Source organism: Lissotriton vulgaris, chromosome 5 (genome assembly GCF_964263255.1).
Source record: "Lissotriton vulgaris chromosome 5, aLisVul1.2, whole genome shotgun sequence".
Classification (NCBI taxonomy): domain Eukaryota; kingdom Metazoa; phylum Chordata; class Amphibia; order Caudata; family Salamandridae; genus Lissotriton; species Lissotriton vulgaris.
Window position 1 is genome coordinate 217,224,206 of NC_141693.1, and position 12,627 is coordinate 217,236,832.

At 47.8% G+C, this 12,627-nt stretch overlaps 1 protein-coding gene across 2 annotated transcripts in view; it reads right to left on the reverse strand.

The window, feature by feature from the left end:
* Nucleotides 1–10,279, reverse strand: part of DPH7 (diphthamide biosynthesis 7) — a 155,570-nt gene extending 145,291 nt beyond the window's left edge. Inside the window, exon 1 of one of the 2 annotated variants that reach the window (XM_086921193.1) lies at nucleotides 10,091–10,279. The gene's annotated coding sequence lies outside the window, so the exon portion shown is untranslated. The remainder of the gene's footprint in view (nucleotides 1–10,090) is intronic. The other variant, XM_086921195.1, reaches the window with a different exon arrangement.
* Between the last annotated feature and the right edge of the window lie 2,348 nt (nucleotides 10,280–12,627).

The window sequence follows — 12,627 nt, forward strand, 5'->3', positions numbered from 1 at the left end:
AGGGAACACCCCCTCGTGTGTAAAGTGGTGAGGGGCATACGTTTGGTTAACCCTCCGAAGGCCAAATATTCTGTTTTGTGGGACGTTAACATAGTGCTACCTTTCCTTAAGACTTGACCGGCTAATGAAGGGTTATCGCGTAAGCTACTGTCAGCTAAGATTACTATGTTATTCTGTCTGGTATCCTGCAGACATGTCTCGGACGTACGTGCTTTGAATATAGCTGGTATTTACTTCCACAGGAGTTTCGTTCACTATCTCGAAGAGGACAAAGACACATTTCCTCATCATAGTACGTTATGTGTGGTACAATATTTAAAATGTTATGAGGATTGTACTAGACAATTCAGGAATGATGTTGCAGGGCAACTGTTAATTTCACTACAGAGACCTTTCCGCCCAGTCACTGTAGCAACTTTAGCCAGGTGGCTTACTTGGTTATTAAGGCTAGCTTATATTGATACTTCAATGTTTGGGGCGCATTCTGTCAGAGGAGCGATGGCTTCCAAGACTTTTTATACTGGCTCCCGCTTACAAGATATTATGACTGCGGCAGATTCGTCCTCTTCCTCTTCGCTTAAGACATTTTATCATAAACCTATTGTAGATGTGGCCTCAACGGTTATGGAACAACTTTAAACTAGCATAATCTGAGCCTCCATGGACTGACATAGAATAAAAAAAATTCTAGCTGAAGCAACAAGAATTCCATTAAGGACACGGAGGTGAGGATTATCCTGCCCAGGTAAGTTGAGGATGACACTATGTGATAGATCAGTCGTTGCAAGGTTGGTAAAAAAGTTTCCTGTTCTGTTCATGATGAGGAGTTGGTTCTGATTCCCACCCGTTTGTTGATATTGAAAATATGATAATTGTGGCTATTGAATAACATGTTTGTTATGGAGGATATAGGAATTATGAATGGCGTATTACAACTACTATTCAAACTAGAACGATAGGGATGGAGTTCATTGGAAGTTCGCAGGTACAGAGTAAACCAACTTGGGGGTTGTTTACCAACTTTGTTGGGATCGACAGGAATAGTTCCTGTGTTGAAGTTGGATTGGAGTCGATGATGGAATCTGCAGAGTTCAGCGTTCGTCAGTCAAGTTATGGACTGTGTTGAAAGGTTTTTTTCGCAAAAAGAAAGAGTAAGTTATTGTTATTGCAGAGACATTTATAACAGTGTGTGGTATATGATTGGTGCATACTGATGAGGGGGTTGTCCTTCCTGGTTATGCTATGTTTAAAGTTTTCACTGGCTACGGCCCAAATGTGGACTCCCCTTTTTTTTTAATGACCTATAGGTTCACCTCCTCACATTCGACCCAGGACTGTTGATTATTGAGGGCGACTTTAAATTGCTCTTGAATCCTGCCAGAGACAGCAGCTCCTCCGCTCCTGATACCAAACCCCGGTCCCGAACGGTTCTACTGGATTTATGTACTCACTTTTCATTAATTGACATTGAGAATAAATTACACTCCCACCTCCCGAATTTTACCCACTATTCAGGATTCCACAACACCTGGACCATATTAGATTACTGGCTCCTTTCTCCAGGAGTTGCTGGGTGGGGGAACGAGCTACTCACTCTCCCACGTACACTTTCGGACCACTCTCCAATAGTCCTCAGACTCAACATCCCCAGACTGGGTGGCTATGAGAGGCAATGGCGGTTTCCCGGGAAGGCGTTATTAGATCCAGTCTTCAATGAGGAAGTACGGCAATCAATTGAAGACTACTTTGAACTTAAAGGATCGGTGGATACTTGGGCGGTTCTGTGGGAGGGATTCAAGGCCTACATCCATGGCGTCTGCATTGCCAAGCACGCAGGGGTGTTGAAGGCTATACGTTCTACGTTGTCCCGTGTCGAGAAGGACATAGCCGATCTGGATGGGGAATTGATGGTCTCTCCCTCCAGCGCGAATGAAGCTCGGCGTCTGTCCCTGATGGTAGAATTCAGGGATGTGGCGGACCGAGAGTTGCTGTTCCTTAATAGGCAGTCCACCGCGCGTTGGTACAGCGAAGGTGAAAGACCCGGTAGGTTATTGGCTCAAACACTCCGCCCCCCTTGTAATTCATCTTCTATCACCGAAATAGTCGACCCGCAGGGGAGACTTGCTGCACAACACGCCGGAAATTTGTCACACCTTTTCCCATTATAAAACTCTATACACGTCGAAATTGTCGGGAGATTTGCATGCTCAAGGTGATTATCTCGCTGAGATTGCTATGATCTGTCTAGAAAAACACATGCAAGATTTCTTGGCTAGCCCCATTACTCAAGACAGCATAGTAGAGGCTATTGATGCGTTGAGGGGTTCGTCGGCACCCGGTCTAGACGGCTTTTCCACCGAGTTTTATAAAGCCTACAAGGATTTCTTGGACCCACGGTTAGTGGAGGTTTATGCTGAGGCATTGGAGGTAGGTCTCCTGCCTCCTACATTTCGAGAAGCGTCATTACTTTGCTCCCTAAGCCAGGCAGAGACCCTAAATTAAGCAGCTCTTATAGACCTTTGTCTTTATTGAACCTCGATTATAAGATTCTGGCTAAGGTCACTGCAATTCGCCCGTCATTATTGATGGAGGCTATCGTCTCCCCGGCACAGTCGGGCTTTGTGCCGCATCGTTCAAGTCCCTTTAATTTGAGGACCCTGTTCACGGTTTTACATAGAATTGACCCTTCCACCCCAGCCGCTGCTGTCCTTATCGACGCGGAGAAGGTGTTTGATACCCTTGAGTGGCCCATCTTATCCATCATGAGACGCATGGGTATTCCGTAATGTTTCGTTTCTACAGTGGCTCTATTATATACTGAGCCTACCGCTAGACTACGCCTAAATGGCATCACTGGTTCTTTTTCCTTGTCTCGAGGCACGGGCCAGGGCTGTCCTCTGTCTCCATTGCTTTTTATTTTGGCAATGGACCCCCTTGTCCATCCTTTTCAAGAAAAGCATCTCCATCGAGGTTTACAATTCCGTACTGGCCCTCTCCTAATTTCACTATATGCCGACGATACGATTTTATATGTCAGGATGCCGCAACTTAATCTTGAACCTCTTATTTCAGAAATAATCTGCTTTGGCAAATTCTCTGGTCTTAACATTAACTGGCACAAATCAGTTATCTTTCCACTTACCTCCAGCAAATCCGCTTGGAATTGCTCCCACCCCCCTTGAATGGTGCCAAGACTCTGTCAAGTACTTGGGTGTTCACATCCACCTTGATACCGCTACCATGATTAGATTGAACTATGGCAGCGCAATCAGCTCCCTGGAGACCCATATAGACAGATATTTACGTCTTCCATTATCAATGGCGGGAAGAATTGCCATAATTAAAATGATCGTTTTGTCGCGGTTCCTATACCTTTTTAACAATATTCCGGTCCTGCTAACCAAAACCTTTTTTTCACAGTTGCGATCTTTATTACTGCGGCTGGTATGGGGAGATAAGACCCCTCGGGTCAATTGGCGGGTTCTGACCCTTCCTTATGACAGAGGGGCTTTGCGGTCCCGGATTTCTATTTATATTTCTTAATAGCACAATGTTGCTATGGCCACTCCTGGTTCCGTCCAGACGCACGTATTCTATATTTGAAACCGGAGGCCGACTTGTTGCTCCCTCGACTCCTTTCCACTGTTCTCCCTACCGGTTACCCGCGTGACCCTAATGACAAACAGATGTCTTGACCACCTGTTGTGCCTGGGACAGATTACGCAGATTATTGGATCTCAGCCAGCTATATTCCCTGTCCGTGCCATTACCAAATCTCTCTTGGTTCCCGACTACGGGGGGAGACAGCGGTCAAACGTACCTTCGATAAATTTAACATTCATACTATTGGTGACCTCTTACCTGAGGGCCACGTCTTCTCTATCTCAGAAGACTCGATTTTCCGAGCGATCTTTCATTGACACCTTCATCTCGACTCGAATACAATCATTGCTCCGGGCCTCGTTTGATACCTTCCCTCTGGCTCTGGAACCAACACCCCCACTGACGCTCCTTATACAACACCCCACGGGGGCGCATATGGTCTCTAAATTATACAAACTGTGTAGCGACTCCATTCCTGTTTCTGACTCAAAGGTGCACACCGCGTGCGAAGAGGATTTGGGCAAATCCATCACAGACGATCACTGGGAGCAATGCTATAGAGCAGGGGTCTCCAACCTTTTGTGTAGTGAGAGCTACTTCTGGTCAGTGAAAATCGTCGTGAGCTACTAAACCCCAAGCAACTCGCGCATTTTTCCGAGAGACCTCCCACGCCCAGTTTCATTGACGTTCAAACCTATTTCTTCAGAGCCCATACTGTTGTTTGTACACAATAACGCTGAAAGAAAAGACTCTGCATGTGTGCTGTTGGCAAACCAGTGTACGACCTTTCAATTAATAATAACTTCAAAATCAGGACCGTAAGGTGTCAGAACACTTTAAATGACACAGATTTACACAAAGACAATCAATCAGTGAAATGTTACATAAGACAGAGGACAAGAAGGTATAGGAGTCACAAGTCATCCATACTGGTATGCAGGATAGTTTAAAAGTGCTTGGTCAGGGGAGACAGAAACATAGAATTTTTTAAAACCCCCCTAACTCCTGACAACACGGTTGGGGGATTCTAATAGGAATTAATTTCTACCCAAATTAACCTATTTTGCAACAACTGGGGGAAATCATAATGGTCCAGCCCAGGCCAGCCAGCCTATACCTTGCAGTTTTCATGCAGCTCTTTGATAAGTTACTTGCTCACTGTTCTACATTAGGATTTTAACCCAAAGAGCTAGCTAGCAACAATCTGCACCTTCTTTGCAGCAGGCATATTGACCCTCTGTGCTACCTTACTGTGAGTAAAAACTTCCTTTGTATTGTAAGTTTACAAATTACACACAGATCTCTCTCTCTGTTTCAAAGAAGTACATTCATCACCCTGTTTGACATTTTTATTGTTGGCAGAAAGGTGTTGGAGGCCAGGAACGCAGTAGCAGGTGTTTTCTATATTTATAGTGGCACCCCCACACGGAGTCAGCCTTAGCACCCGGTGGCATAGGTAGCGCCGCCCTAGCTGCAGCACAGTACATGCAACGACTTTTAATTTGAATGTCAGCTGCCGCTGTGCTTCATTACTGTTAAGGCAAAAGTTAAAGCACGGTGGCAGCCGATGTTAAAATCAAAGGTCCTTGCATGCTCTGAACTGCTTTCACAGTCATGCAAAGACAAATATATAGCACAGTGTAGTAATCAATGAAATCCTTTCAGTGATTACTTCCCTGCGCTATATATTTGCCTTTGCATGACTGTGAAAAGAGTTCAGTGCAGGCAAGGACCTTTGATTTTAACATCGGCTGCCACTGTGCTCCAACAGTTGCTTTAACAGTAGTGACAATTGCAAACAAAACAGGTGATGGACCGAATGTGGATCAATGTCACACACATTCAACCCAGTCAAAAGATCTGGGCCTTAATCCATCGTTTTTTTGCACTCCACACCACCCTGGGTTAGACAATGGCGATATGCAAATCAGCTCTGACCCTGTGCCCCATGGGAACAGTCCAGTCCGAACTACAAAAGCCATGTCCTTCCCAGAACGGAATCAAGCATCCGAGGACCGGACCGGTTTCGAGGTAACACCTCTCATCAGCCCGGCTAGCTTGACTCCAGTGGTGTGGAGTGCCTGGGACCCACGTCTGAGCATCCCCAGCACACTTATGGCGGCAATTGCAAACAAAACAGGTGATGAACCAAATGTGGATCAATGTCACACATTCAACCCAGTCAAAAGATCTGGGCCATAATCCATCGTTTTTTTGCACTCCACACCACCCTGGGTTAGACAATGGCGATATGCAAATCAGCTCTGACCCTGTGCCCCATGGGAACAGTCCAGTCCGAACTACAAAAGCCATGTCCTTCCCAGAACGGAATCAAGCATCCGAGGACCGGACCGGTTTCGAGGTAACACCTCTCATCAGCCCGGCTAGCTTGACTCCAGTGGTGTGGAGTGCCTGGGACCCACGTCTGAGCATCCCCAGCACACTTATGGCAGCAATTGCAAACAAAACAGGTGATGGACCGAATGTGGATCAATGTCACACATTCAACCCAGTCAAAAGATCTGGGCCATAATCCATCGTTTGTTTGCACTCCACACCACCCTGGGTTAGACAATGGCGATATGCAAATCAGCTCTGACCCTGTGCCCCATGGGAACAGTCTAGTCCGAACTACAAAAGCCATGTCCTTCCCAGAACGGAATCAAGCATCCGAGGACCGGACCGGTTTCGAGGTAACACCTCTCATCAGCCCGGCTAGCTTGACTCCAGTGGTGTGGAGTGCCTGGGACCCACGTCTGAGCATCCCCAGCACACTTATGGCGGCAATTGCAAACAAAACAGGTGATGGACCGAATGTGGATCAATGTCACACATTCAACCCAGTCAAAAGATCTGGGCCATAATCCATCGTTTTTTTGCACTCCACACCACCCTGGGTTAGACAATGGCGATATGCAAATCAGCTCTGACCCTGTGCCCCATGGGAACAGTCCAGTCCGAACTACAAAAGCCATGTCCTTCCCAGAACGGAATCAAGCATCCGAGGACCGGACCGGTTTCGAGGTAACACCTCTCATCAGCCCGGCTAGCTTGACTCCAGTGGTGTGGAGTGCCTGGGACCCACGTCTGAGCATCCCCAGCACACTTATGGCGGCAATTGCAAACAAAACAGGTGATGGACCGAATGTGGATCAATGTCACACATTCAACCCAGTCAAAAGATCTGGGCCATAATACATCGTTTTTTTGCACTCCACACCACCCTGGGTTAGACAATGGCGATATGCAAATCAGCTCTGACCCTGTGCCCCATGGGAACAGTCCAGTCCGAACTACAAAAGCCATGTCCTTCCCAGAACGGAATCAAGCATCCGAGGACCGGACCGGTTTCGAGGTAACACCTCTCATCAGCCCGGCTAGCTTGACTCCAGTGGTGTGGAGGGCCTTTTGTAGTTCGGACTGGACTGTTCCCATGGGGCACAGGGTCAGAGCTGATTTGCATATCGCCATTGTCTAACCCGGGGTGGTGTGGAGTGCAAAAAAACGATGGATTATGACCCAGATCTTTTGACTGGGTTGAATGTGTGACATTGATCCACATTCGGTCCATCACCTGTTGTTTTTGCAAATACCGCTCTAAGTGTACTGGGGATGCCCAGACGTGGGACCCAGGCACTCCACACCACTGGAGTCAAGCTAGCCGGGCTGATGAGAGGTGTTACCTCGAAACCGGTCCGGTCCTCGGATGCTCGATTCCGTTCTGGGAAGGACATGGCTTTTGTAGTTCGGACTGGACTGTTCCCATGGGGCACAGGGTCAGAGCTGATTTGCATATCGCCATTGTCTAACCCGGGGTGGTGTGGAGTGCAAAAAAACGATAGATTATGACCCAGATCTTTTGACTGGGTTGAAAGTGTGACATTGATCCACATTCGGTCCATCACCTGTTGTTTTTGCAAATTAACAGTAGTGAAGCACAGCGGCAGCTGACATTCAAATTAAAAGTGCATGCAAGGACTTTGAATTTTAACATCGGTGCCACTGTGCTTTATTATTGAAGGAGGCACATCTAATTATAAAGTGCAGTGGCAGACAACGCTAAAATCAAAAGGCCTTCCAAGCACTTAATGCTTTTTAGCCAGCAACTCGGCTCATTCAGGGTCAGGGGGCCCCTCTTTCCTCACAGCTGCTCCGAGAGGCCCAAAAATGGAAGATGATCAGTGCCAGCATTGAAAACACAGGTGGCGCGTGACTTCGAGGAAAAAAATAACGTTCTTCAGGCAACAAGAACCTTACATTTTATTACATCCACTGCCACAGTAATATCGGCCCGGCCCCAGTGCCTGAAAGGACTTTTTAATTTTAACTTTGCCTGCCACTGCACTTTATTACTGTAGGCAGATCTAAAGTGCAGTGGCATACAACGCTAAAATCAAAAGGCCTTGCAAGCACTGAGTGCTTTTTAGCCGGCGACTCGGCTCATTCAGGGTCAGGAGCCCTCCTTACCTCAGAGCTGCTCCGGGAGACCCAAGAGCGTGGAAGATGATCCGAAGCGCGGTGCCAGCATGGAAAACACAGGTGGCTCGTGACTATTAGGAGGAAAAAAATGTAACGTACTTCAGCCCCCCCCCCCCGCCCCGCCCCAGCTAAACTTACTAGAGCCAATCAGAGCAGCTGGCTTGTGTGAGGGCGGACAAGGGCAGATTAGTTGTGAAAAAGGGCTGAAAGTTCTTAAAGAAAACAACGGGATACAAAATAAAATTGCAAATGACATCGTAATAATTAAAGAGCAGCGCGAGCTACCCTCAGAGGGTCGGCGAGCTACCGGTAGCTCGCGATCGACCTGTTGGAGACCCCTGCTATAGAGCAACTAAAAAGAAAAGGGAAAAAAAGTTTCCACTGGCTGCTGTTTTGCTAGTAAAGTAAAGAGAAGCATAATCCTAGACTCTGTGTCCTTAATAGAATTGAAAATTCTTGTCGCGTCAGCTAGAAAAAAAATTTATTCTCTAGAAACTCGTAATACCCCATGTAACGGTTATTTACCAGAGGCGATAAATTGCACCTATACTTGTTATCAATCCCATAGTGATGCTGGCAGGAGCCGGCTCACTAACTTTGCATGTTTCACTGCTCCCGCCAGGTTCAGACCAAGGTTGTGCTTTCTGCCCGGAGAGAAGGGGCAGGATATGCCTGCACTCTCCCAGGCAGGAAACAGCAGTGTCTCTGGGGAAGGGGGTCCCTGGGACACTGCTTGGATCTGGACTTGTGGGATGGGTCTCCAGGGCCTACTTAGGCTCAGGGAGGAGGACTGCACACCCAACTCCTGACAAAGGTTCTGGGAGTGTTGCTGCGAACAAGTTTTGAGGTTTGGAAAAAAAAAAATCAAACCCAGCCATTGTAGTCCCTGGTACTTAAAAGAACTACTTTGAGTACCAATGCGCTTCTTGTGAAAGAACAGAATGCTGCCACTCTCTGCAACGTCTAAAGTGTACAGAAAAAACAGGTAGTAACTGACATACCACAAGATGAAGTGGACAAGCTTAAAGATACATTAAGGGACTACAAGTGTGTATATACATTTTTCTAAAATCAAAAAGGGCTAACACCAGACTCATAAATGCTGGAGGGAAAATATACAACGATTTCTCCCATCTTAAGCTACCAGCAGCAGACACGAAAACACCAGCAAAGTGTCTTGTGAATCAGCCCTTCCCTACACTACCTTTGACTTCAATTGTACTCTCAAGCTTTTTTTTGTCTGAAGTGCAGGGCTTTTAGTGGGATGAAAAAACTGGGGGGGTGGGTTGGTCTCTCAAAGATGCATGGCCGGTGTAATTAGGGCATGGCTTAAAACATGTAAACTAAAAATCTGTGCTTAGCGTAGTGTGCCACCTGACTGGTAATTTGCTGCTCCTGTCATTGCATCCAAATATATAATACAAGTAACATTACACCAACAAGCCAGGACTATTGGCGATGCCAATGGTTGTTAGTTGCATAAGATAAATAAGCAACATCTATGGCTTCCTTATATTGAAAATGCTTCAATTCTGAAATTGAGACTGTAAAGAAGTATAACAAGTCGCTTAGAAGTTGCATCAAATGCAGTGAAGGGTGGTACTTCTGCAGAGTTAAGATTTTTTTTTTCTTCATCCTGAGGGTGAGGGCGAGAAGGGAGAGCACGATAGGGACCAGTCTCAGCACCTGCTTTTTAGAACTGCAGGTGCTGAGCACCGGGGGGACCCGGCCCACTTAAAGCCCTGCTGAAGTGTAAAGACTTAACTGCATGTGCATGTACTCACTCTCCCAGTGCACATGGTTGCTACATTGGTACCGGTGAATTACAAGTACCATCGACCCGAAAGACTAAGATAACTGCATCTACTCTCCTGAAAATAAAACATCCTCTGGCTGAGCCTCTATGCTTTCCGGGCTCTGCGGAACTCATGGTACTAAAACCAAGCATGTCTTACCTAATTTGTTGAGTATGGTATATCTGTGCTGGAAAAGTCGAGTCCAGTCTTACCTGCTACTCACCGGCTATAGGGGCACCAGTAAGTGACGGTCTCTCCTGTAGAGTGTGGCAGTAAGCATCGTTGTTGTTTTTCCATTTAATCTGGGAGGGACAGTGAGAGTCTCAATCTGGTGCGCATGCGTTTATCGAGCCTCAGTTTCCGTCGCATCTCCTGACCTGGTAGCCTGGTCTCAGTTAGAGGAATATTCCTTAGCAAAGATGAAGTCACGTGGACAGACGTCAACTCGTTCTTCCGTGCGTCACATGCGTAGCATTGCTTAGGCAGGAGCCATCCAAAAGCTGGAGTTAATGAATCAATCGATAGTTTTGTGAAGTTTCTGTATCTGATATCCGTAGAGCGGTTAAGGGCCTTTGTTCACGGGGGTAATTGTGCATGAGATAAGTGGCTGCACGGAGGTTGGGAAGTTTAAAATAAGCCGCAGAAGATGAAGAGAGTGGCAAAACAGTGTTTATCCAAACCTAGACATGCCAACCCTCCCGATTCAGGCGTGAGACTACCGATTTCAAGGTTCGTCTCCCGCCTCCCGATTCCTGCAAGCAAAAACCCGATTCCTTGGGGGTTTTAGCTGACAGGGTTTGGTATTGTGTAAGGTGCTAATTCTTCCAGCAATATTCAGAGTGGCCATGCAGGGGCTCCAGAAGGGGTGAAAAACCAACAAAGCATCATTAACAAAGCAATGGTCTTTTAAGGACGTGTGAAGTACTGGGGCGGCTGTGTGTGCGCCGGGAAGCTGTTACAGCCCGGGCTGCCACACAGGAGGGGGAGGAGGAGTGCATGGGTTGCCAGCAACCTGCCAGGCTAGTGCACAACCTTGCATCACCCTGCCATTGCGCTCCGTGCATCTGAAAGTTAAAAAAAACACGTGCATTTACGTTTCAAATGCCCGATCCTGCCGCAGCCACTTTCAAAGCCCATGCATGCCGTTAACCCGATTCAATGCCCCATTCTCCCGATTTTTTTTTTAATTCTCCCACTTTGCTCTTCTGAAATGTTGGCATGTATGTAAACATGCAGGGTCAGATCACAATTACGCCCAGGCACTCCCCCGAAAAGTGTCCCACATTCCCAAATCAATCGATCTTGTGTTTGTTAAGCGCTACTACTCACCCGTAAGGGTCTCCAGGCGCTGGGGAGGAGGGGAGGTGCAGGGTCCAGTCCATCTATCTATCGCAGAGCCAAGTTTTGAGGTTTCTCGTGAAGGTGGGGAGAGATTGGTCTGTCTGAGGTGGAGCGGAAGGGCGTTGCAGGCTCTGGCTGCATGGAAGGATAAGGAGCGGCCTCCTGATCTGGTCTTTCTGGTGTGGGGTACCATGGCGTAGGAGCTGGGTTCATTGTAGGGTTCTTTGGGTGCGTGGAGTTTGAGTCGGCTGTTCAGGTATGCTTGTCCGGTGTTATGGAGGGCTTTGTGTGAGTGTGGTGAGAATCTTGATGGTGATTCTGGCCTCGATGGGGAGCCAGTGGAGTGTGCACCGGTGCTGGGAGATATGGCAGTGTCTTGGCAGGTTGAGGACCAGTCTTGCGGCGGCGTTCTGGATGTTTTGTAGCTTGCAGGTGAGGTTTTTGTTTATTCTGGCATAGAGTGCGTTGCTGTTGTCCAGTCTGCTGGTGATAAGGGCGTGAGTGACGGTCTTTCTGTGCTCGAGGGGGATCCATTTGAAGGTCTTATGTAGGAGGCAGAGTGTGGAAGCAGGAGGACGCAACAGAGTTGATCTGGCAGGCCATTTTGAGCTTGGAGTGAGGATGATTCCAAGGTTGCTTGCGTGGTCCATGTGGGTGGGTGGGCTTCTGAGGGTGGGGGGCCACCAGATGTCGTTCCAGGCGTAAGGTGTAGGCCCATGATAAGCACTTCTGTCTTGTCAGTGTTGAGTTGTAAGCAGCTGTTTTTCATCCATTTGGCGACATCTTCCATGCCTTCTTGAATGTTGTGTTTGGCTGTGTTGGGTTCGTTGGATAGAGAGAGGATGAGTTGGGTGTCGTCTGCGTATGAAATGATGTTGAGTCCGGGGGTTCTGACGATGGGGGCGAGTGGAGCCATGTAGACGTTGAAGAGCGTGAGGCTGAGAGAGAATCCGTGGGGGACTCCGCAGGTGGTTGGTGTAGGGTCCAAGAGGAAAGGAGGAAGTCTGATCTGCTGCGTTCTGCCGAAGAGGAAAAAGTGGATCCCATCAAGGGCCTTGTCCCGGATCCCTGCGTCGTTGACTCTGCGTGTTAGGGTGCGGTGAGAGACTGTGTCGAAGGCCACTGAGAGGTCGAGGAGGATGAGGGCTACTGTTTCTCCTCTGTCCAGGAGGGAGTGGATGTCGTCTGCTGCGGCGAGGAGGGCGATGTTTGTGCTGTGTTTTTTTCTGAAGCCGGATTGGGAGGAGTCGAGGATGATGTGCTCGATGTCGGTGGCGAGTTGGTTGTTGATGGCTTTCTCGAAGACTTTCGCTGGGAACGGGAGCAGGGAGATGGATCTGTAGTTTTTGAGGTCGTGGGGTCCGCCGGGGGCTTCTTCCGGAGTGGGTTGATCTCAGCGTGTTTCCAG